The sequence below is a fragment of the Symphodus melops genome (genome assembly GCF_947650265.1).
Source record: "Symphodus melops genome assembly, chromosome: 22".
NCBI lineage: Eukaryota > Metazoa > Chordata > Actinopteri > Labriformes > Labridae > Symphodus > Symphodus melops.
Genome location: NC_136712.1, coordinates 3,942,285 through 3,970,177, shown reverse-complemented (window position 1 = coordinate 3,970,177; position 27,893 = coordinate 3,942,285). Strand labels below are relative to the sequence as shown.

Here is a 27,893-nt window from a genome sequence, read left to right as displayed (position 1 = left end):
AGGGAGAAAGGCTGATTTTGATCCCCTTTGTTGTAATGGGATTCAGATGACTACCGGTTAGACAAAAAAAGGATAATTGACCTGAGTGAAAAGGGCGAGAACATCCTTGTCTCTGGGGAATAGATTCAGATTTGCCTCGGCTGCAATCACGATGCCAGTCAAACAGAAGAGGTGAAAGTATAAGGAGAGAGCAGACAGCCACAGTATGATGGTGAAAAAGAGGAAAGTGAGCAATGTGCTGCACAGCCAATCTGAAAATCCGGTTATGTGCACTTGTTTACAAAAACGCAGCATTCCCTACATGCTAATCAGAATGAAAATCTCCCATTTCAGGATGACTCGCTGTTTTAATCTTGTTTAATTTTCATTTACTGAATGTTCAAACATTGGTCGTCTCACAACATGCACATAGACTACCAATAAGCAATAAGAAAGCGAGGGATTCAGACGGCATGCTGCAATGTAATAATGTCCGCATGGCAGGCTTTTTCATTCTAAGGCTATTAGCCATCATTTCTTTATTTGGTTTAAAAGACATGAAGCTGTTTCTGCAGAAGGAGAAATGATGAAACTCAGGGAAAGGAAAGGATTGCATGACGTTGACGTTTGGTCAGCCCCATTGTATCTTTCACAGCAATGGATTAAGATTATTTTTCCCTTTTTTTTTTTTTAATCCTTGCTATTACATTAAGTCTGTCAATGTGACGAATTGGACACTGACTTTAAGGTTCTATTCAATCAAAAGCAATTACCACATTTTAATGACTGAAGCATCTTCTACAACATGTTTTATTGTAATGAGGTAAATGATCTCCTTCCTATATCCTATTCTCATTTCTATATGTCATACGTAAGCATTTATGGCTTTTCTTGCCTATTTTTAGACGGTAACCTTCACCATTTCTATAGCCATCTTCTGTCCATTCAACTCAAATGTCAACCTGGAACATTGTATCTACAGTATTTGCACTCAAAGAGATTTCTTGATTGAGCTCCAAACTGCACGAGCAAAGACAAACTAGTGTGTGTGTTTCAGGAGGAGCGTATGTTGGATAGAGATGGAGCCGAACAGACTTTGAGATCGGTTTGCTGTCGAACTGAACGGCTGCCATGTGGAAGAAGAGATGGCCTGCAGTCCCCAAACATGTCCACATAGTTTTGACACTATTGTTAGCAAAGCAGAGAGGTCCTTTAAGTGTGCAAAATACATCAACTCTAACCCCACCCACCACCACCACAGCCGAGCGCACTCATGAGCTCATTAGATTATACGAGCCGCAGAGTTCAGAAGCATCACTCATTGAGTTATTTAAACAAGGACAAATCGTATATATACACTCAGAGAACATTATTTAGATCAATTTAGACTCTTCGTGGCACAAGAAGTAAACCCAACGCCATGACTCATTTTCTCTATCCACAAACAAGTGCCATCCAACACACACTATTAAATATTTACAAATCGCTCCATTAAACACATGAAAGTGACGCTTTTCAAAGGTAAGGATTCACAGATTTTCCAACATGTCCAGTTGAGATTCCAGAGTCTAGTGGGGTCCTACAGGCGAAAACCATTTTCTCTCCTGCAGACAGATAACTCCTTCTCACTTCGGTTTTTAAAGTCAAACTGCATGCAGAGCTTAGCAAGACAACGACAGTGAGTGCTGTGAGCTAGGGCCCCCGAAGGGAGATTTCCTACTGTTGTTGCAAAATTTGCACATTTTGGGTCATCGCTTTGGTTTAAGTTTGTGAGCCCTCAGCAGTTACCTGCCTTGCCTGTTGACGAGCAGCAGCTCTGAACATGACTCCTTTTAAACAGTGAAAAGGTCAGATCGAATGGCAGAAAAAAACGGTCATCTTAGAATTATGTTTCTCTCTATTATTTGTATGTTTGAGCATAAACTCACTTTTCAGTCGACTATTTCCAACCAGGTAGAATATCCTGAATGCTGCTGCGTTCTTACATTGGCTCTTCCTGACTTCATGAGGAACATTCACTATAAGTGGGACTGTAGCAAAACTCTGGGCTAAGTTCTAGAAGTCTTCAGGTGTTTGTGTATAACCCTCTTAAAGACAGTAAATCAGCATAAAATGTGAACTGCAAACTGAAATTATGACTTTCAGCTTCAGCTTTTCTTTCAAGGCCCGTGCATTTATTTATATTCACACTTGAATGAGCGTTTCTACAATCAGTCCGTGGTCTTGCAGGCTGTAAACCTGACATTTGATACGTCTTTTGTGAATGAAATGTGCTGCTTGTAGCGCTGGTCGAGCTAGATTTGTACCTTCTCTGAGCTCTGTAGGTAGCTTTTATAATCTTATTGGATCATCTTAAAGACTGAGTGCCTGCAGCTGTAAGATGGTGGGTGGGGTCACACAAATATAGACTGCACGCCGAAGCGCGCACAGAGATGCATTTAGACACTGAAGAAGGTTTAAAGTGGGCACATTTGTGCTCATAAAAATGTAAATACATAGGAACTTCTATTTGCAGGATTTGATTGGCGACGTTATTTTCTGCCTCAAAAAAAAAAAGGGAAGAAGTGAGATGAGATAAGATTATAGTTAATATCCTCTTTATCTGGTTTAAGCCACTGCTATTGGCACCCAGTTTGTTTATCCTTTTCTGCAACCTGTGCCTACCATGTTTGCACCTCCCTGCAGAATGAAAGGAGTCTATCAAAGAAGACGTTTAATTTGAGGTGGATAATGGAGGTTTTAACCGTCCTAAAAAAAAAAAAAAAAAGAGCCTCCTATGTTGTGTTTGCTTGGTTTAATGCTTTTGATTTGTTTGTTTATTCTCTCTTCGTGTCTGCGTGTGATTTCCCCTGGCTCCCCTGTGGAGCAGTGCTAAATGAAGTGTAGTCCACACACACACACACACACTCGTACAAAGTGGCACTCTTGTCTCACAGCGAGCTGGGGGCTGGTATCCATCACTGCAGGTTTCGTCCCTGAGGACATGATTGATTTTAGGTTCTTATGATGAATTTCACTGCTGAGGTGCATTATTCTTGTCTTATGTTTTTTTTTTTTTGTTTTTTTTTTTAAATCATACATAATAATACCATCTTTTTCAGAAATTAAACAATCCATAGTCCGAACGGTACCATGCAGGACTTTTATATCACAGAGTCAGCTCAAGTATGGACTGTAGTGGATTTCAAATTTGTGCTGAGAAACACAAGACATAAAGACCCTCTGTTGCTTGATGTATTGTCCAGATTGCTCAGCAGTGCAGTGTAGGTCATAAACATAGTCCATACTGATATATGCAAACAAGAATGTTAATAATGCATTTAAACAATATATGCACAAGGATTTCCAGGAAGGAAGCATTAGACCTCGAGGATGCATGCAACGCCTATGTTGAGAAACTGAAGGTAAAACAAATCTGCGGGGCATCTTTTAAAGGTCTACGCCAATTTGCTGTCACAGTGACCTACATTCGACGACAACTCAATCCATGAGGCCTCGGAGGGTTCTGGCTACGGCTAGTTCTCCTATCAGTAGTGAACAGTTTGTCGTCAGTGCATTTGGAAGTAGCTTAGCATTCAAGAACGCTTCATATGACAATAAACCTCTTACACGTGACATTTTAGCACACTCGCACAGCCGCTTCTTTGCGAGTTGGCCTCTGGACTCATGAACAAAAGAGACCCGTCGTTATTAATCTGCTCCCTCATGCTCTATTCTGTCCCTCTCGTGCTCAGCTGTGTCCATCTCATAATCAGATTAGGGCATTATATTTCAGGTTGTTGGCCTAATCAGTGTAATAAAGGGTTTCAGAGAGCTTTGCTGCCCATTAGCGTCATTAGGCCGCAGCTGAAAGAGAGGCTTTGTAGAGTCTGCTTGATCGCAGCTGCTCGGAGGAGGTGAGCATCCATCTCTCAGGTGGGCCTATTGATCTGTTTACTCCCATATGAGCCGGCACGACTCGTAGGAGTTAGCCACCACACAGAAGCTGAAAGAGCTGCTTGTGTGTGTTGCGTAACGACTTCATTTCTTCTGCTCCCTCTTGGTTTTGTAAAGTAATAATGTGCTGCTGAGGGAATGCTAAGGGTTTTAAAGGTCAAGATATCTTGATGTTCAGTCCCTTACATGGCTCAAATTCAAAATAAACCCCGCCTCTTGTCCAGTGGCCATTGGGATCATCTCCAGCTCCCCACGACCCTAAACAGGAAAAGCAATGTTCTCTTTAAAGAGCTTTGCTGACTTGTGATTTAAATGTAATCTGTAAAGTTTGAAGCATTATGGGGAAGTGTTGTTTGTGAGTCCGTGTTTTTATATTGTGAAGGTGGACACATTCTGTATGATTAAAAAAAAAAAAAAAAAGATTTGGATTTCTTCTGCTCCTTTCTTGCTTTTGACGGAGGGGTTTTGTTTGGAAATGTTGACTGAACATAAAGAGGAAGAAAAAAAATGCTGGATGCTGCCTCAGTTTTTCCTTGTCTTGTTTTGTCAGCATATCTTTGTGTTTAAAATAGGGGGAGATGCATGCATGGGACGGTCTGAATCTACATTGCTTTTGCCAGTGGATCATTGTTTAAACAGGGGACTGTGAGATCAAACAGCCGGGAACAAACTCGGCAAATTTGGATGAGCTGTCAATGTTTGGGGAGCGAAAAATGGAAAAGGAAACAATGGCTCTGACCCAGAGCTATGACTCTTGTCAAAGCGGTTGTTACAGAGGGTTGTGCCTTTCTTATTGCAATGTGTGGTTTCAATCTACAGGCCTCACGTTGTCGTACTTTCATGCCACGGTAGGTTTGAAAAACCACTGCTAAGCGCCGTGTACCTGCGATGGCAGTGGAAGTGAGCAGCACTGCCAGGCAGCGGTCCAGCTGGACGGCCACAGCCAGACTCCAGGGGCTGGCATCAGTATGCTACACTCAGTTATACCGTCTTTATGTGGTCGAGGCAGACACAAGAAGGGGCTTTGCCAATTTGATTTATAGCTCCAGATTGGCAGCTGCATCCGAGGCTGATGTTATCATCCCCTGGAGGAAGGTCGGGAACGATACCTTCCCCCGTTAAAATTTCGACTAAAACTCATAGTGTGTGTGAAAACTTCCATCATTCACTTTAACCCCCCCGCCACTGTGTGTGTCAAAATGTGCATCAAAATGAACAACCCGCAAGGTTCTCGAGCACTGGGCAGCTCTCTGCTCACAGAAACAGTCATGAAAGCAGCATTATCAATGACCCCTGCAGTAATAAAAGCCGCAGCTTTGTTCGTGAGCAACTGGGGAGGCTGTAACGTGCAGTCAGAGAGGCCAGACGTGAGTAATGGGTCACTGCACACTCTTAGCTGAGAGCTCCTTGAAGCTTTTTCCTCTGCCAGCTTCCGTCATTCGAGGATGTTTTTTTTTTTTCTTCCCCCCCCCCTCACTATAGATTTCACTGAAGTAATTGCCGGAAGTTCAGAAGTGCACATTTTGGAAGTTGCTAAGCATCGAGGCAAATTGGTATTGCACTTATGTGTGTTTGATGATCCTGCTGACGGTTTGAGATAAAGTTAGGAGGAAATTACTTCATCAGAGCTATTAAAAAGACGAGAGATGGCAGGAAAATGTTTCTCAAAAACTGAACGGACACGAGATCAAACTGAAGCGAAGTGTGCTGCAATACTGAAGGTTAACGTTTTAAACCAAAACTCATGAGTTAAACTAAACACTGTAAGTACATGTTAAGGTACTGAGTGATACATTTCTATGCACTTTAACCATAGCCCTGTACGTCATAGTTTTTCTGCAGTTATGATGCTATGGCTCCGTCTGTGGCCTCTGATTCTCATTTGTCTTCCAAAGAATAATTAAATTCACTAATCAGGCTGTCGTTGAAAGACATTCTGCAGTCTTGGGCTGTTGACTTGTTTGCAACCAATCAATGAGCCTGAATTGATTGAGTGTGTTATAAAATTAGCTGGACTGAATGTTTTAGGAGTAAATTGGAAAATGCAACACTTTTCACTCACTTCTGAATCACTTCCAAACAAATGTAATAATGCTCAATGATTTAACAACCTGGAACCCTTCATTCTGAAGTCAACGATAATTGCTATTCAAAGTGACAAACGCCGAAAGTTTATTTCTCTGAATTGTATATTTGGCCATACTTCAGCCCGTCCTTGGAATATTGATCAGATAGAGGATTTTTCCTCTCTTCTGGCCTGAGATGAATGGGGCTGTTGGGTAATGGCTAGTGAAACCCACTGATTTTCCATTATACTAGAGCCGAAGTGAAAGATAGGGGACCATTGAGAAATGACCGGAGAGTGGCAATGTTAATTACATCGGATTAATTCAGGGTGCTCAGCTCTTCCAACACAACCCTGGTTGTATTGGACTAACCCCAATATTTCTCTCAGCATGACACAAAGACACCAGAGCTCCTAATGCAACAGTATTTTTTCATTTAGTGATGACCTAGAAGTTATTGCAATGAAATTAATTTCTTAGTGCAACTCAGACCATCATTTTAGCAAAGATCACAGTCCACTGTACATGAGAGTAATAAGGATTTAAAGAAATGTCTCCTCTTTCATAAACAGCACTAAATGGGATTTTGAAAAACAGTGTTGTTGCTGAAACTTCAAACTCTATGCCAGCAACAAATTCACGAGTCTCGAGGCGAAATTGTGATGAACCATTTGGTTCCTAGTTAGTTCCCACTGAGTGTGTTTCCTTCAATGGCTCTGAGCTCATTGTATGTCTGATCGTATTTGAGACAGAGTGTAACTCAAAGAGGCCAGTGATAATAGAAGGTGAGTTATTCACCTACTGAGGCTGTGGTAAAAGTTCAATAAACAAATTGTTTTATTCTTTTTGCACGTCTTCTTTAATAGGTTGATTAATACGTTCTTTAGCCCCATTCTGGTGCCGTGCATGAAAGTGCTGTAGAGGTTTATGTTCATTAAACTTCCTCTGATTTTCAGTAAATGGTCAACTTGATCCACCTGTTTGCAACTTTGACTCGACTAACTCCAATGACTCTCCACAACTGCTAACATGACCGCATGTCTGGTCCGACAGGCGATTTTAGTGGCAGCTTCTGATACAGCTGACGCCAGTTCATATAAATATTTGGAAGACTTCGCTCAGAAACATACATATTTTGTTAGATTTGTGTACTCTGTATAAACTGGACAGGACTGGCTCTTGTTAAGTGTGAACTTGCTCAACACTGCTGCAGTCTTTCCTGTCATTTCCCACGTGGCCAGAGTTTTCACACTGGCACATTCAGATGTCATCATATCTTACCAATCATCAGTTGCTGCTGCTAGAAGTCTGTCTTCAAGGCTTTATATTGCTGTTCCCCCCACGGCCAACTCTCCCTACAATATCGAGATTCTTCCAGGAAATTCAACTTTGCGGTTCTGTTTTCCACCTGTATTGGCTTTTCTCCATCACCATCAGCATGTGGAGTCCTGGGGGACCCTTCCCCATCTCCTGTCTTCATAGGTGTGAATACAATGAATATCCTTCACATCCATGGAGCCATTGGCTTTTTCAATACTGGTAATGTTTACTCAATATTCAAAAGGAATTTGAGAAGCTGTTGAAGTGTATTTCAGCTACTTTAGAAATAACTTGCCATGATATACATGACATGAGGAAATTAATAGTATGAAAACTAAACACATGGCGTATTAGCTTTGAAACAAAGGAGAATGTTGTCAATAGCATTGTCCATTTTTCCCCAATTGCTCCGTCTAAAACCTGCTAAAAATGGTGATTTAAGCTGACAGCACCTTCAGACCAAGGTGAAGTGACATTCATGAACAAAAAAGTGAGAAAATGAGTTCTGGAATTGAGTCATGACTGGCATGTTGCCAAACAAAGCATTTTAGAGAAAGTTTCCGAACAATGTGCTGTGCTAACATTCAGTAGAAGGATTGTTTAATGCGATTTTCCAAGGCAGCCAAATCAACCATGGATAATGTAGCCCATAATTACAGCGAGAAGATGAGGAAGGTGTGTGACAGAGATTAGAAAAGGTGTACTCCAACCAGCCATGCTAAATATGCCCTCCCCCAGCTCACAACACTCTCACTGACTTTACAGCCACCGTTTTGCTTTAATTGGATGGATGGCTTTTTACAATGTGGACTGCATGTGTTTTAGAGAACTGAAACAGGCCTTCCATACTATTACTTTCCATCCATTTTTCCTCAATATGGGCAAAATCTTAAACTTCCCGTATGGTTAGTCCAGTTTATATAAGTATGCTAACCCTGTGCAATAGTATGTGCGTACATGTGTGTATATATGCTACATTTCTGCAATAGAGCTATGTGCAATTGAATAAGAACGAAATAAGATTAAGAGGTCTGCACACTGTTTAGCTTGATTGAATAATTTTTAGCACTTTAACTCTAATGGTCACTTTAGTCCTGGTTTGTTTTGAACAAAATTGCATAACCACTTTTTTTATTGCCATCTGTGTGATTGTGTCAATTAAAGGGATACTTCACCCATTTACACGACCATTCAACACTACTACCATGTTTCTAATGATACACAGCTTCATGTAAATGGGTGAAGTATCCCTTTAAAGTACAGTTTATTGTTCTGGTTTGGTTTCTGCTTCTTGTTGTGCTATCCATGTTCTGTGAGGTTCTATGTTCATTTGTATACGTACCATCGACCTGCTTGGTGTACTGGTATATTTTCTGTTCTGTAGATGTAACGTATAACCTTCATTGCCAAAGAATACACATATCTCTGATTTTATATCCATAAACTCTTTTACATGAATGAGTCCTCACCAAACATGACATTCGTCTAGACTGAACTCTTGCTTTCACCCCCTTGCTGACTCTTCTCCCGTGTGGGATACCATTAATTTTCATCACATGACACATGATGTTGACATTTCATTTACTGGACTCCAATGGGATCCACCTCAAATCAATTGCAGGCAACTGGAAGGTATGGTAAATCTTCCTAACAGGCGTGCCCTTAGGGTAAAATGAAAGTGAATGTTACGTCCTCTTGGGGTAAATTAGCAGGGAACGTGAAAATGAGACCCCAAAGATAATTTTCTTGCCAGTTATTCTAATGGTTAGAAAAGATATTTCTCTTAATGAAACTTGGAAATGTTCCTCAGGCAATGTGTGATTGCAAAGCCAGTGTATTAAGATGCTAAAACATCTTGATACACTTGAGCCTATCTGTTTGAACCCGGCCTACATGTAATTGATCACCAGTCCATTTGCTTAGGCTGTCCTAATCATCATCCATCTAAAGTATTGATTAGGTAATATGACTTCGATACAATTGATGGCTTCCAAGATGACAGTCTTAAGAAAGAAGCTCTTACAGGGACAAATGTTTCAAAAGCTTTTTTTTTTTTTACATTTTTTAACATACTTTTAATACCTGTACAATAGAACATTTCAGTCAAAGTCGGTACCATTTGGATTCTTGTTAAAGTCCATGCCTTACTTTGGGTCTCCTTTTCCTGTACAGAAACCATAGTTTACCCAGACAGGCTAGTCCGAAAGAAAAAAATGATTTTTGGTGTCTAAATCTCAAAGCAACCACTGTTTTATGTGACACAAACAAAGTCATTAATCATTTATGTGCACATGTGGCACCTTTGAGGCCTCACTGCACACTAGGTTGCCACTTACATAAGCTCATGTGTTTCAGTGCCTGGCACCTTGTCATTTGGCTCTTTTGCTCGAGATGCAATCTGTGTTCCAAAAGCTGCACGTCTATGCCTCAAACACTGTCCAGTCAAGGCCATCATAGTGCGTATCCCCCGATGTGATACACACAATGTCTTTAATGTCAAAATACAAATCTATAATCTGTAATGCCAATATCCCAAGGAGAGAAATAAGTGTCATCTCAGAGGAAGGTGGCCATCCATCAGCCATTTCTCTCAGTTTATCAGCCCGACCAAGTTGAAAGGCACAAAGATGTCAAGCATTCATCAAATGCTGACAACTCACATTCAGGAGCGGGACATGTGCCCTTTTCTCCCTGCCCAGATCTGAGCATTTTCCAGTTGATGCTTTTTACCTGCAGATCTAAACCTCCTTTTTGGTGTTGAGTGCCAAAATCAAGGAGGTGGAGCATTGTGTTGGAAAACAGTCTACTGTCACTCTATATTTCAGTTATATACAGGCAAAAAGTGAGATGTAATTGTATTTAACCCATGTAATAAATTGATGGATCAAAATAAGCAGGACTTTCAATTTCATTTGGTCTTTTTCCAAAACAAAGAGTCCATGTTAACCAAATGGTTTCTTGACACATACTCAGGGGACTTGACCTAAATCTAAAAGGTACCGTAAAACATCTTCCAATGGACTCCATTAAACAAACACCAGAGAAGAATTTAACATGATAAGCCAAAGGGTTTATTCTGACATAAAAGTCACCTTTAAATGTACACAGAGGGCACCCGGAAACAGAAACTAATTAGTCATTAAATTGGGACTAGACAAAGCTTCATCGTTATTAAGATAACCTGTGAAAAAGAGAACGTGTTGGACATTGGTAAACCATTCAAAAAAAGAGTATAACCTTGGTATAGTGGGATATAATTGTTACTGGTGTGTTCAGGTAGAAAAAGATGTGGAGAGTGCAGTCACTACACAACCAACATTCTAAAAGCCTCTTGTTAAAACGCTTTTCCCTCTCGTCACTTCATTACAGTTTTATTGTCACAAATGTGTCGCTGAAGTGCTCTTGGAGGCCTCCCCTTGTAGAGGGAAACGGCACGACATTGTTAAATGTACTCCGTGTCACTGTGCCGGGGAACAATCTTGTCACTGACAATGCGGCAGGACAGGCAGAAAGAGCTTCTCTTGGCAGAGCTTGATGTCTCTTATTTTACATCCCCCACTGACCACTCGTTCATTCTGTTTAGAAATTACTGAGTGCTATTGATGTGCTGAATCGAAAAGCCTTACAGGAACCACAGTTGTCATCAATCCAACACCTAGGCAGGCTGATACTCTCCATTGGGCTACATAGCATGTCAAAACATTCATCTAAGTCGAAGTTTGCCTTTATTTAGCAAAAATGGATGAAAAGTCGAGCACTGCTGTGTTTCATTCCACCACTGAGAGTTTCATTACTCTTGTGGCTGATTATGAAATCGCTTAGAGGGACTTGATTGTTTCAGATGGATGAGTATCAGGATACAAAACTGAGGAGAGCCAGATGTGACCCTGAAACACATTCCTGCACTCTTTTGTAGAGATAAAGGATGTTTGCAAGGTTGAATCCAGCCAATGTCCCCTGAGACTGTTAAAAATGTGGCCAATAGAAGATACAAAAAGCTCCACCACTCTGAACTCCATTATATGAACTCCCTTTATCAGTCACGACTTCCTGAGATGGATGTAAATATTTGCATTTGGTGTAAATCAAGAGGTGTAATATGGACAACAATTGTATGAACACATAGCTTACATAATGAATAACCCCTGGAAAGAGAACAAGATCGTGTGTTTTTTCCCCCCAAACATTTCACCTTTTATTTTTCTGTCATAAAACCAGATCTACAGTTATCCTCCTCCTCTCTGAAGCTGCAGCTTTTGGAGGCCACACTGCCTCCCTTTTTTTTTTATGACTATTCTGAGCACTTTAATGTCCAGCACTGCAGGCTATGAGGGATGGCCGGTACCAAAACTTTATGATGAAGTATTTCTTTTACAGAAGCACAACCCTTGAAACTACTTGAAACCATTTGCACCAGTAGTCAGAATCAGTCAGAATGTCAGCTGCCATGCAATTACAGGTGGCACGGACTCGCTCTTGCAAAGCTGCCATCTCGAGGAGGGAGAAGTCACGCAGAAAATTGCATTTTTCATGTTACCTACACACTGACTGACTCTAACATGTATGCAAATGTGGCCACCTGAGAATTCTCCAGTCGAAGACTTGGTGTCAGTCCAATATGGCTTGTAATGGAAGACAATTTGCGGGATTTAATGTGCGTTCACTTAGGGATAATGAGTGGATTTTATGAGGATCTATTCGTGTGATAATGGAAGCAATGAATGGCAATGGTCCTAAAGAGCAGGCGTACCGATTTCCACCACTAATGCTCAGAAGACACTGTGGATGACCCCTGCAGACCAAAATTGCTCACAGATAATTAAATATCTTTTTCTCTACACTACGAGTACTGTTTAGACTGACACCCTTCCCCCTCAAAGATGATCAACTTACTTGAGCTTTTGTGCAGATAAGTTAGCAGATTGTATGCGGGGTCATACTAGAGTTACTTTCTGAGAGTATAGGAAAGTTCAGGAAGCTGAAAGTGACGGCCCCATTATGCACAAAGATCCTGAATTTTTTTGTGGTTGAGCTTCACATTTAAACGCAAATAACTGTTTGTATTATGTCTTTACCCTAACCACTTCCAACGCGGAACCAATGCATACAAGTGATGACACTGCTTCATTAAGTTTTTTTTTGTTCGCCAGTTTGTTCTTCTCTGCTCTTTTGCTGCCACCTGGAATTTGTTGAACTACCCATATGATGAATATCAGAGTCAAGACTTTCCTCATCGCCTCAGCCTTCCTGACAGCGATAGCCTCCATAGCTGTGGAGGTGCATGTGTAGACAGAGCAACTCTGGGAGATTGCAGGGGCAGACTGCGTGACATTTTCTGGAAATGTCCATGTGTGAATGCCGGAAAACTGCTCGAGTGACTGGACTGAGGAAAGATATATCTGGTAGGAATGATATAACTTCAGAGAAAGATCGGTGTCAAAAGGGCACAGATGGCATAGTGAATAGTTTGCGCACCCCAATTATAGAGGCTAGAGTACTCAAAGCGCGCAGTCCAGACTCCAATCCCACCTGTGGCTCCTTTTGTCCGCAAGTCAATCCCTACTCTCTCTCTCTCTCTCTCTCTCCTGATTTCTGACACCATCCACTTTCCTGTTTCTAAAAAAAGCATAAAATCCCCATATCGAATCACCTCGGGGTAACCTTACAAGTCCCACATCAAGTAGGAAGTAGTGCGCCCCATAACCATTTTGAAAGCTCGGGTTTGAAGGTAAGGGTAATGGATGGGAGTGTGTCAAGTCTGACAGACATGCGAGAGTTCTCATCCACTTCACACAGAGCTGCAGCTGACATTTACTTTTTTTTATCTAATATATCATTCGCTGTGTTTGCTTTTCCAACGTTTATTTGGAATAACTGCAATCTTCTCTAACCTTAGCAACAAGCCAAGAAATATAGGTAATAAGCACACCAAAGACACAGCAACTGAACATTATACAGTTGTTTTTTTTAGTTATTTAATATAGACTTATTCTGAATTTAAAGCTCCTAATAGTGTCGTATTTACTAATAACTCAAGGAAGCTACGATGAAAAAAGACAAATATAGCAACCACCTAATGCTGCTTTTTTTTTCTGTAGAGGGCCTCGTAAATCCAATGAACATGCAAAAGATCACCTTTAACCCAACCATCCACTGTTTCTGACCCCTCGCGCTGGGATGAAATTGCGCTGAAGATTGAAATAACGTCAACAAATCAGCAATTTCTCAAGCATTATCTCGCCCTAATACAAGAGCAGGTTGCACGGTCATGTATTCGCCACTTCTTCGTAGAGAGGGCAAATCCATAGGACATACATAATTCACACTGCTGGCACGGGCTCCACGGAAAGATTTATCATCCCACGCTAAATAAACGGTCGAGGGTGAATAAACGTTTAGCAGGGAGGAGTCGTGATCAATCTCCTTGTCTGAATGCAGCTGGATTAGGCAACATGTGGGCGCTTTAACGTGGTATGAATAATACTGATTCAACAAGATGAATGGATTTTTAGTGCGAGCCACGGGGTCACATGTTGCTATCAAGCGCATATTTGGAGACGTTCCCTCGCCTAGAGATTCCCTCCGGGCCAGAACTGTAATCAATGACCTGGTTCCAGTAATTACTGTTTACTTTGGCTCATTATTCTCAGAGCTTTGATTAAGCAATAGCCCTCATGTGACGGATATGTGGCCTTAATTGGTGGTTGCCACGACTTGCATCTCCCTGCTTCTGTTGTGATGCGTGTTTGGAGAGAATGGAGGTCAGGATGCGAGAGGTGCCTCAGGTAGCTATTCCTGGCCCTGCCTGTGAGTCATTCACATTCTTTAATTGTCTGTCATGTCAACATGTGACAAAAGATGAACAGCAGTCCCTCGTCCGGTAAAAGCCAGCAGCAAACATTGCACACGTGCTTCACGCGGCGGAAGAGAATGGTTCATATGTTGACATTTACAACCTAATTAAAACCAAGAAAGAAAATGATCCATGCGCAGGTCAGACGCTCATTACATGCAGGTGGTTACAAACAAACGCGTAAACAAGAAAAACAAGCACAAGTCCGTTCGCATGACACGATCCCACACACAGTTTAGCTACTCTGCACACATTTAGCAGAGCAGCGCTAATCCCACCCGTCTGGAAAGAAATGCTCATTTGAATCGCTGAAATCCTTCGATGATTAAAATATATTACCACGGCACAGAAATTCATACTGCTGACATTAAAGATGTATGTATGCACATAAATTCCCCATTGCCCTCCTGCTATTTGATTAGGAGCTGAGAGAGAAATTGTAGGTAACAAATAAAGTGAATCAAAGATGGAATTTTAAGCAGAACAAAGCTGTTATTAGAATACATTTGCACATGATTGCACTATTTGTTCACGAGCACATGCACTCAAAGTTACCTAATACTTAACAGAGACTGCTCTCTATGAAACTTCTCAAGTAGGCGTGTGCCTTTACATGGAGGACTTCACATGGCTAACCATGAACCTGAGACTTAGTGCTGGAAACCCAAATAGATTCAGAGGGGATGCATTAAGATAAGTCGTTCCTTTGATAGTTCCTACTCAATTTCAGTAGATCGTAGTTTTGTGTGTCATTATGGGTAATACCTGAATGGGTTCAAAAGTCTTTGAATGCTCGTCATGGGGATAAAAAAACGAAAAGTATGATGTTAAGATTAATAAAGGATCAGATTACGATTAAGTGAAAAAAAGGTGAGGAAGGAAGATGGATGCAGCGGTCAGGCACAGAGTCAGGAGCAGGCGGCTGTTCAACATAACTCCGGTTCAGCTCAAGGTTTCTGACCCTTAAAAGGAAGTTTGTTTTCCCCAGAAACCGACCCAGAAGGGTTGGCCGCACGCCGTCTGATGGAGCAAAAGCGTGGCTGTGACAGAACGCAGGGCGCACTGACTATGTGGAATTTTTCAGCTCTGCCTGTTTTAAGGACATAACACGTTATACATCACGTCTCACTCCTCTCGGCCCCTGCAGTGGTTTTTGGACGTGTCATGCAAGGCTCCATGACAACTTTTACATCTCAGCCACTTGATTGAGTTTCGCTCACAACAGCGGAAAAAGAAGCCGTGATTTATTTCTGCAGAGGAAAACAGGCAACACATAACTTTGTCTTCATTTGAACCTTTCTTTCCCGAAGTTAGGCATCACATTGAATGGAAACAGAACGCTAACAGTGTCTCTAAGGCTGGAGAAAACTGTAATTAACCAAACTGACTTTTTAATAATTAAGCATCTACATCACAACAGTATCTCTCCCTTCCTGCCATGACAGCCAATCCGACTGCATTCCCCAAGCTCCAATCATTAAAACGTCCTTTGAGTCCTCCCCTGTGAAGAACAATACCATCAAGACCCCCTTTCCCGACCAAGACCCACATGCTCCAACACTTGCTGTGCTGATTTCCCATGCTGTGTTGGCTCGTGCACAGCCTCCCTTTATAGCACACACTGTTCTGTATGTTGTGTACTGAAAAATAAAAATCCAATAAGGTAGAGCTCCGTTTTATTATTGCACTCGTTTTCTTTCACTTAAGACGATATGTGAGGGCAGAGATTCTTTTTTTTATTATTATTATTATACGCTCCAATACAAAATCTAATAAAGGTCACTAAAACACAAATGGCACTTAGCTTTATTAAGGTTATTCCTGTGCTATATCCTGCTCCACATTTGTCTTTCTGTGTCCATGGTCAGGACTCAAGAAGGCGCTTGTTTTTTGTGCGTGTGTTAATCACTTGCCACTGGCTTCTTTTCCCTTATTTTCATGGGTAGTTGGCTATGCAGCACATAGAATCAAAGACCTGCAAGTGACACAGAGAGAAAGAGGGGAAACATGGGATCACTGGAGCATGCTTGAAATATTCCCCACCTCCTATATTCATTTTGGCCCCCCTCAATTTTTTTCTTGTTTACTTATTCATTTGCGCTCCTTCTCCCGCTCTCTTTTTAAAATATATATATTCATATTTATACATATATTTAGTTCGTCAGATTTTTAAAATATCCATCTCAAGCGGTGCAGGTCTTTCCCTCCATCTGTCTTCCATCTTCTCTAATTTTCCCCTCCTCGTTCTCACTCCTCCTCCGTCTGCGAGTGCTCCCACATCTCGATTAGACCTCTGGAAACGCCCGTGCAATTTCCTGGAAGATTATAGTGATGGATTTACACAATATCAATCAGAGCAAATGTGGGGCTTGAAATAGCCCTCCGCTATTGGGTGAGATTTTTTTCCTTCAGTTTTAAAATAGAGCCCATTAGAAACAAAGGTGATGCTTTTTTTTCTTCTAGTAATGCTCCTTGTGTGCATTTTTTCTCCTACCTTGTGAGCTTGCAGGTTCATCTTTTTCTTATGTTTTTTCTTCGCAGCGTTCAATTATACAAAGCGCTCAGTTAAACTGATTAAAAAAAAACAGACATGGCAGAAGTGGGGGGCAACCTGACAGCAGCCCCTTCAGACGAAGATGAGCATCTCTCCGGCGACTCGCCATCTCACCGACTATTATTGCACTTGCTCCCCTTAACAAGACGCTCCGAATGAGGTCGCATTCATCTGACCTCGGGGCATTATTACCCTGTAATCATGTGTTGCTCTGCATGGCTACATTTGTTATTTCTCGTTGACAGCCTAATGTTAGAAGAAAGCAATTTTACCTGATGGATGGTCATAAGAGAGGGAGAGGCTGTATCAGCTTCGTGCCTTGCCAGTGAATTATGCACGAACAAAATCCCGGCTCAACCACGATACCTGCCTTCTCAAATATACTACCAGTGCATGTGTTTTACACACTGGGATATTATTGCCGGAGCTGTGAGGACTTTCCAGCTTGTCAGAACGTGCACAAGGCTGATCTATTACCATAGCATTTACTTGTCCTCTTAAATCAAACAGCCCGTCAGTCCTTACATTACAGCGCCGCGATGAAAAATTGTTGACTTATTTTCAAGCCTGAGATTCATAGGTCCAAGACCATTCATGATCACAGAAATCAATCGACGCTGCTCCTCGCGCTCCGCACTTTGTCTGTTGGCGGCAATAGGGATAACGTGTCAAATTGGGCCTCCTCAATCTTGTCACTTTAAGTGCAATCAATACTGCTTCCCCACCAACCGAACGTCTCTGAATGCCAGCCCGTCTTCTTCTCCTCACACTAGGCTGAACACTTCAATCAATATCTGGCTAGAGTCTAAAAACATCTGCAGGAGACACAAAAAAAGTGAGTCAGAATTTAAATGCTTTGCAATGTAGTGAAGACGACCATACGCAGTGGGTACGGAAAAGTATTCAGACCACTATAAATATTTCACTCTTTGTTTCATTGCAGCCGTTTGCTAAAATCCCAAAAAAAATCTCATTAATGTACACCAAGCACCCCATCTTGACAGAAAAAAAAAAAGATTTTTTTTTGCAAATTTATTAAAAAATAAAAACTGAAATATCAAATGGTCATAAGTATTCAGACCCTTTGCTCATATTTAACTCACATGCTGTCTATTTCTTCTGATCCTCCTTGAGAGGGTTCTGCTCCTTCATTGGAGTCCAGCTGCATTTAATTCAACTGATTGGACTTGATTAGGAAAGGCACACACCTGTCACCTGTAAGACCGAACAGCTCACAGTGCATGTCAGTGCAAATGAGAATCATGAGGTCGAAGGAACTGCCCAAGGAGCTCAGAGACAGAATTGTGGCACAGATCAAGCAAAGGTTACAAAGAATGTCTGCAGCACTCAAGGTTCCTCAGAGCACAGTGGCCTCCATAATCTTTAAATACAAGAGCCCTTGGTGAGAGATGTAAAGAAGAACCCCAAAATCACTGTGGCTGAGCTCCAGAGATGCAGCTGGGGGATGGGAGAAATTTCCACAAAGTCAACTATCACTGCAGCCCTCCAGCAGTTTGGGCTTTATGGCAGAGTGGCCTCTCCTCAGTGCACAACATATGAAAGCCTGCATAGAGTTTGCCAAAAAACAAATGAAGTGGACTCCCACACTGTGAAAAAGAAGATTCTCTGGTATGATGAGATCAAGATTGAACTTTTTGGCATTAATTCTAAGTGGTATGCGTGGAGAAAACCAGGCACTGCTCATCACCTGTTCAATACAATCCCAACAGTGAAACGTGGTGGCAGCATCATGCTATGGGGGTGTTTTTCAGCTGCAGGGACAGGACGACTGGTTGCAATTAAAGGAAAGATGAATGTGGTCAAGTACAGAGATATCCTGGAAGAAAAGCTCTTCCAGAACCTCAGACTGTGCCGAAGGTTCGCCTTCCAACAAGACAATGACTCTAAGCACACCGCTAAAATAACAAAGGAGTGGCTTCGGAACAACTCTATGACCATTCTTGACTGGACCAGCCAGAGTCAGCCAGAGGCCTGACCTAAACCCAATGGAGCATCTCTGGAGATACCTGAAAACGGCTGTTCACCAACATTCACCATCCAACCTGACAGAACTGGAGAGGATCTGCAAAGAAGAACGGCAGAGGATCCCCAAATCCAGGTGTGAAAAACTTATATCATTCCCAAGAATACTCATGGCTGTACTAGCTCTAAAGGGTGCTTCCACTCAATACTGAGCAAAGGGTCTGAATACTTAGAACCGTGTGATACTTCAGTTTTTCTTTTTTAATACATTTGCTACTGTAGGTTTCACCTAAAAGTAAAGTAACCAGTTGTAATTTGAACCAGCCGTCCCTTTGTCAAATTTCCCACAACGTTTCCACTGATTAGCTAAAAAAGCTCCAATTTCCAGTAATTAATCAAATTCATGTGGTTGCTTTGTGAGAATGACTCAAGCTTGACAAGAATGACCATTTATTGGGAACAGGGCAACAGTGGCTATTACTGTTCAAGTATATGACATGACTATTCACTGTATATTCATATGGACAGAGTATCTCTGTCTACCACTGTTGTAAAAAACTGAAGCCAAAGAACCTTTTTATCTTGAAAAAAGATTTTTTTCGTTTTCCCCTCAGCCCCATACATCACCAAGAGCAATTTTCAATGTATGGCCTGCCGTCTCTTCCCAGACGGCCCCAATCCATTAAAGCCAGCCATTGGCTAGCCTACCTTTAAATTAGTCTACCTAAAAAAGATCAACAAGCCCAGGAGAGAGGTTTGGTATGTGAGTCTTGGTGTTGGGGCTTGAAAACGATTGTATTAATTGCCCTGAGGATTATGAGACACAGACCTCCAATCCCTCATGCATATTTGACACCACTAGCGGCGCACTCAGGCCCCTGTTGCAGCTAATGGATGATGTTTGGTAGGGTGTTGCATATGTATTAGGTAGCAGTTTATGAGTGGGTATGCAGCGAGCGCTTCCCTTGCGTGCCTATCTGTCTGAGCATGTGTGTGGCTGCTCTGTTATCTCCTGCCAGCCAGTTTGAGCGCAGGGCTGGGTGGTTGGGTTCCTAATTGGTGCCACTGCTCCCACTACGCTTGCCCTCAAAGGCTGGCGCTGCCCTCTGCTGTTAATCTGTGCCAGTGATTTGGCTGGTTTGACATGGAGCTGACCCGACAGTCCTCTAGGGATGTTTGAGCAAACAAGCGCACTTGAAAAAAGCAGACAGATGAATATACTCAAGGAACCACACACAAAGATGCACAAACTCATGTAAATGATAAACACATATTTGCAGTTAGACATTCACACACTTACACATACATTTTCAATCTCTTTAACATGAAAGTGCAGCGACGCCATTTAAGCTATGTTTCTGGATAGTGTTGCGATGATGAAAAAGAGGGAGAGCTCTTCACAGTGTTGTTCGTGGAACAGCATCAAACACTGGTGTGAGTGTGTGTGTACTAGCAGATGCCATATCTGTTGATAATGTTTGCGCACACACACACCCGCAGTTGGGAGTGAGGTTGTTGATATCGAGTGCTCGCTTTACATGACATCCATTTTGGAGTGCAGATATTGTCTGGCGTGACAGAGTGACACCTGATCTGATGGGTTTTGAAACCTCTAAATATGAACCCTAACCTCAGGAGAAAAGCCCTGTCCAATTCAATTGGTATAAATGTCGAAACTGGGCAGCTAGGGGAGGGAATGTTGCTACCAAATAACCTGCTCACTGGTCCAAACAGTAATTTTATACATTGCAAGTAATATCTCCAGAGATTGCAGTAATATTACAAGTTAAACTATGTAGGGTTAACAGTCAACACATGTTAAAAGAAATCAAAACGAATAATGACGGAATGCTAAATTTTAGCGTGCTAATGCTTACAAGGTAAAGCGAACTAAACTTGATTTACATCTATTTTCTGTCAATTATTGACACTCAACCATTCATATTAATGCTTATCGTTTGATTAAGTGTTGATACACTATTGGGGTTCAGTGTCCTACCAGATATAATTTTAGTCCTCCTGTATTTTATTTTATCTGTTTTACCACTATGCTATTTTGCTAAGTACACCCAAAATCTAAATCTGTCCAATAGAAAATTCAGTCTGAACCAACCACCTGTTTCTATATATGTCCTTTCAGTGTGGTGAAATATTCTACATTTCTTAACTCAGTTCAGGTACTCTAGAACGTCCTCACTCTGATACTTCATGTTTCAAAAGACGTTAAATGGCTGAAGTGATTCACAAATATACTATTTTACATCACAGTCAAGAGATCTTTTGTATCCATTGATGCGAGTCCATCTCTTAAAAAGCTTGAAAAGCTATGGACATGTTATGACCACCCTGTAAAGTAAAGGCCCAAGGTAAACCATTAGCAGTTGAATGACTTGAGAGCAAACCGTTGTAAGTACTCCATTGAAGAACATCAGATATATTTTGTGGTATAGTATAACTGTGATTGGTGGTCCAGTACATTTGTAGAACAATCACCAGGCTTTAGTGTATACAGGAAATACAGTCCTGACGTAACACAATCTGCACTAAATATGTACCAGCTCAGGTCTGTTAAGATATTTATCTCTAGCAGACATCTACATGAATCTGCCACTAACACTCAAATATATATGAGACATGTCAACTTGACAGACAAATCTACCCTGAAGCTGTTTGCAAAAGCCAATCAGCATTTAGATTCCCTGATTACCTGAAATGAATCACAAATGATTGATCCCAACTCCAGTTAACAAACAAGCATCTTAAAAGTTGATTGTTTCTCCTCTTGAGGACAGACTTGACAGAGCTTAAACATGAACAAACCTACATCATGATGTGGTTATTTTTGAAAATGTAAGACCCCTTAATTGCAAATAAATCAGAAGAAAAATGGTTTTGTTTTTGGGCTTATACTGCTGAAGTAAGCCAGAAAAGAAGCTTTTGTTTAACTATTATCTACTGTTGAACTGAGACCGACGGGAAACCGACTCAACACATTATGGCATCAGTATCTCTCAGAAAAGGAAGTCTTGACTGGACGGCCATTAACCACTGGCAACAGCATTATAACTGAGAAGTTCTTTCTCACAGGAATATTTCGCCCTCAGATGCTGATAAAAATGTAAAAATATGTAATATGCGTTTAGATAAATTAAAGTCTGAGGCTTTTGGGTTATTCTCTGCAAGAACAACAGCAGGTTATTTCATATTCTAGGACACACAGAATTAACTTTATTCAAACAAACCTAAGGAATGCACAAGTGTAATCCATTAGGACAGACTTTGCCTGCATTTGAACAGAGAGGGCATAATTTGGAATGACTCATTCAGAAATCTGGGCAGGAGTGTGAGATTTTCTGTTTTAGGGTTTGACTTTGGTTGAGTTTCATGAGTAACCACTCCAGAGTCAGAGTGTGTAAGTACTTACAGCGGGTGTTAAGCAGTTCGTTGGGCTTTCTCGCACTTGGATGGCATATTCGAAGAGCTTGTGTTCAATGTAGCACCAAAGAGGCTTTTTTTTGACAGAAGGAAGCGATGGGCGTGTCTGGCTCCAGCTTCATGGTTTACAGCCATGACCACTGATAAAAAGAAGAGAAGTAAACAACAATCAGCAATTCTTGCAAACAATTAGATGAGATCAAAACCAGACACTCGCCAAAGAGTTTGTTAAATGTGAAACAGATTTACTTTAATATCAGACAGAAGGGAAAACAGCCAGCTCTGCTATATCCATATCTAATGATATCCGCCTACGAACATCTCTAATACTGTCTCATCAACACATTATATCTCTGACATTCATCCATACAAAAACCCAAGTGTGTAAGACGTATTAGTCATCCACCTTGTGTTTCTTTAATGATGTTTTAATGATTTTGTTTTTTCCAAATCAAGAAATGAATCATCGGTTTTATAGTGCACTGTGTAACTGTTACTTCCACCCACACTTCCCTCACCAGCGATGTTAGATAATGAGAAGGACAAGGGAGAACATATTGCTCTGCTAGCTGCTAACCAGCTAACGATGAAGAGCATATATGATTGGAAAAGTAAACTAGTCACCCCAAACTACTTCTCAATGGATGACTAAATTAATTATCAGTTTTTACAGTGTATGTGTAACTGCTAATTCTATTCCCACTTTATCTGCATTGTTAGATAATGATAAGTGTAAGAAGCTATTTTTCTGCTAGTCGTAGCCCGAACCTGAACAATGGCTACCATTCAACTGAATGTCTGGAAAACTGAGTTATCCACTAATGTGTGTTCTTTCTGACATTCTGAGTTTTTAATCCACTTTCCAAGGGCAGTAACATTGTTTAAACAGCTACATGGAGCTGGCCTGGGATTTAAATTTCAGTGCCCGCTGTGTATATTATACCGTCCTCATTCCCCATGGACCTGTAACCACCAATATACATAATGTAGACATCCTGCACTACAATCAAAGAAAATGATGGTGGCTCAGACCGCCTTCAATGTAAATGGCTGTGGCCTGAGTTCACTGTATGAGCACGCCCTATATGGAAGTCACAGCCCTCTGAGACCATTATCCCCGAGTGCTGCAGCACTCGCACTTATGCTTTCAGATGAAGCCACTAACAGGCACACTTCATGTTTAAATGCAAATTTCTACCAGAGCACCTTGCAGGAGCCACGGCAGTTTAGAAATCTCTTTACCCAAGCCTTGCACGCTTGTTTAAAAAAAAGCTCTTAACAAGCCACTGTTAATGTCTTTAGCAGAAGGAGTGCAAGAACGAAACAATGTCACACCTGCTTTTGAACTGCGAGCAGGCAGCGGAATAACATGCGCTGGAGAAGTTGAGGGAAAGACGGATGCCGCTGATAAAGGGATAAACCCTGAGGCAACAGTGTTTAGTACACTAAGTCAGTCTCTGTTTGTGAGCAGATGAAGTGTCATGATAACAACTTAGCCTGGACGCATTTCGCTGTTATTGTCTGCAGAATAACATTCAGTGTTATGACTAATCACAGAAACAGCCTCCCCTAAAAACATGAAGGTTATTTAGGCTGAATGCAAACAGCAGCAGGGTTTTGGTGAGAGAAGGATTGAGGGGTAAACTGCAGGGTTAATTGTATTGAGGCCGTGTGACGCATCACTGTTGTCTCACGTTATTAGACAACACATTGTCCAAATGATTTCCCTATGGTGTAAAACTGCCAGGGGATCGTTGTCTCTGGCGCTCTAATTAATTTATTATGCTAATAGTAAAAACTGTCAGTCCGTTCATATATTGCATAAACATAAGTGTACTTCAATGTCCCATAATCATGTTGCCAGGCTTCAAGCAATTCTGCTGCATTACAAGTTGATGAAAATTAGTCGTAAAATGATCAGACGCTGATAAGGGGTTAGGGCAGCCTTGGACATGGATTGCAATCGTCCAAGTGAACAGGTGGTTAATTCCCCCATGAGCTGTTTTGAGTAAATGTGCAGCAAGGCCTAACGTATGTGGATGAGCTTTACTGCACACTGATTGGCTGTAGGTCAGCATGACCTTAGTTCCTTCCCCTTTCCAAGCAGTGGACCTTTCGTATGTGTGTGACAGTGAAAATGTCCATCAGCGTTATAAGAACAGTGTGCTTCTCCTTGGAGGCTTTTTTTTTTATATCCGCACTCTATCACCGTAATCTCCCAAGAATTACCTCTGGCTCTGGGGAGAAGGGGACTGTCATTAAATAAAGTGACTGACCTGTATAGCAGACTGTCATCACTGCTCTGACACCAACTGGACCTGAATGTGTGTAAGCCTAAAGATATAAGAATGAACTTTGTCCCTGGCTGGCTCAGGGATGATTGTTAGTGTGCAAGCTCCAAGCTGGAAAAGCCTCAACTACTGTTTATGTGCTATTCTAGCTATGTTTCTTCATTGCAGAAACATCACAACATTTATCAGCTTTAAATACATTTTAAACTTCAGCCCTTGGATCTAAAAAAAACAAAACACATTTATCCCAATTATTGTGCGGACAATCCGATTTTGTTCCATTTTCACAGCTGTAATCAGGTACCCTAAAGATACACATTTACTTAGATTGCCTGGAACCAGCAGGGCTGCCAGCTGAATCACATTTACATGTGATTACTCTCTAAAAGCTCTAAAAACCCAATTTGTAGATGTGTGAGCAGACACCAGGATGGCCTGACACTAAAACTTTTCTTATTGATTCCTGGAGTGTTCAGCCAAGTTAGTGAAATCGGTTTCTGATTGCTTGCTGTCAATTTGTGGGTTGTAAATCATTCAGAGATCTTTAAATTGATTGTTCATGAGCATCAATGAGTTAAAATGACTTAAAATATGGACACCCCATCTGCAAGGACTCTGAGAGGACGTTTTAAATCTGCTCATGTGCTCTTACTGGAGACAATTCATCTCACAATCGGCAATAGTTGATCAGGGGAATAGTGTCAAACGGACATCCATTTCTTTTGTTTGATAGTATTTGCTGTATTGATTTCTCTGACTGAATATCCTTGGTTTTTGCTCGTTAAACTTTTATTTCAAACATATTTCCAATCCATGATGCAAATTCTTGTTTATTGCAGATCATTTCAGCCGCAGCCGCACGCTAAACCTTACATTTCACACTGTAAGACAGCAGACTAACAGGGTGAAGCTTTGGCTTTCTAAAGTTATTTTAATCCTCTTGCTTTTTTAAATAAGCACATGACTCACTTTGAGTTAACACTGGGTAGCAATACAGTCATGTCCATTAAGGAGCCAAGGGTACACAGAGTACAATGAGGCATTCATGTGTTGGAAAATGTGGAAAGGTGTTTGCCAAAGTAAATGCTATGCCTTTATCCACGGAAATGAAACCATTCATAGCACTTATTCACTCATCCAAACTTCACCTCAGAAAACGCGTCTGTTAAACCGCTGTTCTACGTCTCATGATATGAGACGTGGTATGTTAACCGTCTCATAACTAAAACATTTTCGCACTGTTACGAACTGTCGGACGTGCTTTGGAGAGAGCTCATTGAAAGCATAAGCAATAAAATGAGCCTTCCAGTCTTTCCATTTTTAAATACTCTAAGGGGAATGTCTGTAATGCAACTTCCTATTACTTGGTGTCCCTTGACTGCAACTGCCAGCGCCCTCCTTCAAAGTGTGGGCTGCTGCTGCTTTATTGCACCATCAGCATTATGACTGGGATAGGGGGGGGGGGTGTTTCTCCAAGTCTAAACCTGGTCATGGATCTCAGTGGACATCTACACTAGCTCTTCATTATCTGCTCTCAGCTAACGTCCCAGCAGGGAGGCATGTGCCTGGATAAAAGCCTCAATTATGTAACCGTCTGAAAGACTGGCTGTCGGCCTCTTCTACAGGCCAATGCATCAATCTTCCACTGACTCTGCATCTCTGTAGGATATTGTGGACCATTGCTCTCAATATACATGATGGATTTGAAGGCATGGTCAGCTGGTGTATGTTTTCTATTTAACTGCCTGCTAAGATCGATCAAGAGTCTCGAACAACAAGTCGCTAAACATGCATGGACAAGTGCCAGCATTTATTAAATCTCAATCTTGGCTAATATAACCATCTATCTTATTTAGTGAGGATTGATGTTTTCTGCTACTGCATATCTAGCCGAACATTTAAGCTTGAGGTACTGGGAAACAGCTGAACAGCAAATATACTCCCAGGTTCTGCAGAGATAAACGCAAAAGCCAAACCAAACAAAGAGAGTGATTAGTGGATCTGTTCAACCTCAGGGGAGATGGATCCTGTTTTCAGACCAGAGAGTTTACTTAGGTATTTGTATTGTGGGTTTTTCAATCCACTTCCTCTGAAGTATGTCCCAATACTGTCATTCAGAGCTAATGGCCCTAATAAGAGAAACCACCAAAGGCTTTCCATTGGGAAAGTTAATTTCATATTCAGTCCCTGCAGTACTGCACTGAAAGTAGCAAATCGTCAGTGTCTCAGTGTACCTTTGGCCAAAACCAATGATACGTTTTGTCTGTCTGGCGCCATCTAAAGTCTACTTTGTTCTTTTTTTTTTTTTTGTGAATTTGCTTTTGTATGTTTGTTCTTTGCTGGAAAAAAATGGATTCTGTCTCTTATTGGCTGACCAGTGGTGGTGAAATAGTACACTTGTGGTTTAATTCCTGCTATGGTGCTGGACACCCAGTTTATAAAACCAAATAATATTGAAATTGCAAGTTTTCATTAGTGGACTATGATCCGAATCTTGAGAGTAGCATTCATTTGAAAATATACTCAACTAGACTCTACTCTAGACTTTGACTGCAATGTCTAAAGCATTTGTTCTTTTTCTCCATTTTATTCTTCTCTGTTTCGAGCCCATTAGAGATTTAATTGTTGGTTGGGTCCATGTATCAGACAAAAAGTGTGTACCATCAGGGAAGTTGTTAGTGATATCTAATACCATCCAGTATTGAATCGTAAAGCTTGATCCTGTATCTTTGAATGAGAGAGTCCAATATCTTCAATATAATAATGTTCGGGTTATATCCGGACAATGATCTGAGGCTTTAAATACACTTGGAGCTGTTGATGTTTTTCACTCGGCTGCAACCAGGCGGTTGCCCTTTCAACAGTTCTAAGAAGTCTCTTTCATGTCTCCTCCAAAAGCATCACAATGAGTTCAATTTTTTTTTGTCTTTTATTGTAACTTTTTTTTCTCATTGTTTCTTGTTTGCTAGGCTAAAAAATGAATGTGCATAGTGTAAACCTTAAATTGAATGGAAACATACCAGAGAGCATGATTTTGTGTGCCTTTTTAAGCTCTGAATGACGTAAGATCAAAGTCAACAGATGGAGAAGGGTTTTGCTTGAGATTAATGTTTTATGCACACCTTCTCTTGCAAATACATTTATTATAGAGGGGGCAAAAAACATCAGGGCACAGGGTCCATGATTTAAAAAGGAGCAGAAAAAAGCTCAATCTTTCGATGACTATCCACTGAGCATACATGATAAAAAGTCCAATTTACTCTTTCCCCCTTTTTGAAAAACCTGCATATTTATAGAAATTCAGCTTTTCATATCTGCACTTTTGAAAAAATGTGCTTTTACACTGTTCATCGTCTCTTCAGTGCAAATCGCTTTCCTTGGCCAAGCTGAGTTTTTTTTTTGTCTTCTTTTTTTTTCACAGGGATGAATAGAGATTTGGGTTAAGAGTTCAGGGTAAAGCCTCAGCAAGTGGATAA

General features: G+C 41.1%; 1 protein-coding gene across 3 annotated transcripts in view; it reads right to left on the bottom strand.

Moving 5' to 3' along the window:
* chrm2a (cholinergic receptor, muscarinic 2a) overlaps positions 1-27,893 on the bottom strand; it is a 67,263-nt gene that overhangs the window by 19,966 nt on the left and 19,404 nt on the right. For 2 of the 3 annotated variants that reach the window (XM_079335300.1, XM_079335301.1), the window contains exon 2: positions 22,116-22,266. The exons of the other annotated variant lie outside the window; for it this stretch is intronic. The gene's annotated coding sequence lies outside the window, so the exon portion shown is untranslated. The remainder of the gene's footprint in view (positions 1-22,115; positions 22,267-27,893) is intronic. 3 annotated transcript variants of the gene reach the window in all.